This window comes from Borostomias antarcticus (genome assembly GCF_949987555.1).
Source record: "Borostomias antarcticus genome assembly, contig: scaffold_1300, whole genome shotgun sequence".
NCBI lineage: Eukaryota > Metazoa > Chordata > Actinopteri > Stomiiformes > Stomiidae > Borostomias > Borostomias antarcticus.
In genome coordinates this window covers 1-2500 of record NW_028176190.1, presented here as the reverse complement: position 1 = coordinate 2500, position 2500 = coordinate 1, and the positions used below count along the sequence as shown (strand labels likewise).

At 50.1% G+C, this 2500-nt stretch overlaps 1 protein-coding gene across 1 annotated transcript in view; it reads right to left on the bottom strand.

Moving 5' to 3' along the window:
- LOC311328705 (DENN domain-containing protein 2B-like) overlaps nt 1-1333 on the bottom strand; it is a gene marked incomplete at its 3' end in the record, with an annotated part of 3311 nt that extends 1978 nt beyond the window's left edge. Inside the window, exon 1 of the mRNA XM_084462637.1 lies at nt 1246-1333. The remainder of the gene's footprint in view (nt 1-1245) is intronic.
- Between the last annotated feature and the right edge of the window lie 1167 nt (nt 1334-2500).

The following is a 2500-nucleotide window of genomic DNA, read 5'->3' as shown; positions in this document are numbered from 1 at the left end:
AATATTGTTGTGGTAACAGTTTATGGAAATGCAGTGTGTTTTGGTATCTGTGTGAAAGTTCCAACAAATGCCTGGAGCTTCAGGCTACACATTCTGAAAAACACACAGCGCCTTTCTGTCTGATATGTGTGGAAAATATCAGAGGAAAAATCCCACCCATCACATCTCTGTCTGTCCAGGTCTGGTCTGCCTGTCTGGAAACTCCATTTCAGACTCGCTCACACTCAAGGTCATACGATATCACATTCACTCCCCCACTCACACACACACACACACACACACAGGCAGACGCACACACACACACTCGCACACACACCCTCGGCTCCCTGTGAAATCAAACACTCCCATCTTCTCACGTTTATTAGAAAAGCACTGGAGACTTGAGAGTACAGGTCCTCTCTCACTCCACGCCTCCCTGGCCATCTGAGACCTCCATCCTGCCGTCTGACACACACACACACACACACACACACACACACACACGCTCACACACACACACACACACACACACGCTCACACACACACACACACACGCTCACACACACACACACACACAGCAGTGTGCACCAGTACAGTTCAACCAGCGCCGTCACACACACACACACACACACACACACACACACACACACACACACACACACACACACACACACACACACACACACCCAGTTCAACCAGCGCTGTCACACACACAGTACCCCCATCTCAACAGGCCTCCTCAGTACAGTATGGATTCCTATGGCAACAAGAAACTGAGCTCAACACTACTTCTTTTGACTCTAAATAAAGCAACATAGACTTCCCACCTACTGTAATTCATTAGATTTAACACATGCTTTATTTGCCATTCATGCAGTTGGTCCAGATCTACAGTATGTACAGTAGGAAGATGAGGAGGTCTTAAGTGCAATGAGCCGTCTGCTCCATGTTAACAAGTCAGACAGAAGCAAAGGACACAATTACACCAGGAAATCTGAGGGGGAAAAAGAAAAGAAAGATTACGACGAGGATTACGCTGAACAGGACGCTTTCTGAGAGGAAAACGTCTGGCGTGGCGTCAACAGAGTGCCTGCTGGGAGTTCTGGCTCTGACTCTGGCTGAGAGGGACAGGCCTCCACACGCCACCACCTCCGCGCTGGGCTGTGTGAGGTGTGTGCGTGTGTGTGTGTGTGTGTGTGTTTGTGTGTGTGTGTGTGTGTGCGTGTGTGTGCACATGTGTGTGTGTGCAAAAAGGCATGAGCTCACCTTAGAGAACAGGTGGAAGCAGCCCAGTCTGCTGATGACGCAGTACACCTCCGGAAGGCGTGGCCCCTTCCCACTGGGCTGGAACAGAGAGAGAGGCCCCCGGGGGCCCGTGAGCCCAGACACAGACAGAACATCACAGAAACACGGAGCGGCAGATGTGATCAGATGGGGATATTTTTAATATCAGATGGGGTGAAGCTTCTCCATGGTAGACCAAACACGGTGTCTACGTAGGTAATGATCACCTTTAATACCCCCCCCCCTAACCCCTCCCCCTCCACACACACACACACACACACACACACACACACACACACACACACACACACATGTTAAACTATCACAGACCTATGTGCTGCTGATTCAACCTGGCCCCAGCCCTGGGACAGCACACACACACACACACACACACACACACACATGCACAGGCACACACCCACACACACATACACACGCACACACGCAGGCATGCACACACACACACGCACACACACACACACACGAATGAGCACATGCAAACACACAAGAGATCTCAATTCACTTGTCCATATTTGGTATGCAATTCTCCTCTGCTTTTTCCAAATGGATGATTAAATCAAGCATGTGGAGCTTGGTTAAAGTTCTCAGGAATGCTCGGGCTACGCCAGCCCCTGGACATCCCCCAGATCCCCTCTCTCTCCCTCCCAAAGCAGGACAGCTAATGATCAATAGCTAATGTTAGCCAGAACCCGGCTCCAGAAAACTGGACAAACAGCGAAAATAGAGAGTTAAGAATGTTCCCCTCTCACTGTCGAGCAGCACATGCAAACATTTACGACCAGCTAGCAACCGTACTGTACACATATACAGACACGGCGCTACAGTACGTACACACACACACACACACACACACACACACACACACACACACATACACACACACACACACACACACACACACACACGCCCGCGCACAGACACATAATAGACACTGCAGTCGTGTAAACATATGTAGGCCTTCCAAATGGCAAATAAAATCAACGCACACACAATCCCAGCCGAACTCAAGCCAGAATGTGGAGATCCACAGAAAAGTTCACAAGGAGCCAGGAGACTCACCGCGGGGGGGCGGAGTCTACAGTGACACAGTGAGACTTCTCGTGGTTTCTCCCTGCCTGAGAAACCCCAATTAAACAGAGAGAGTTCCTCTTAACCGCTGCTCTTCCCAGCGGTGTTGAATGGCAAAGAAAACAGGCTGGCTTTGTCACATACAAGC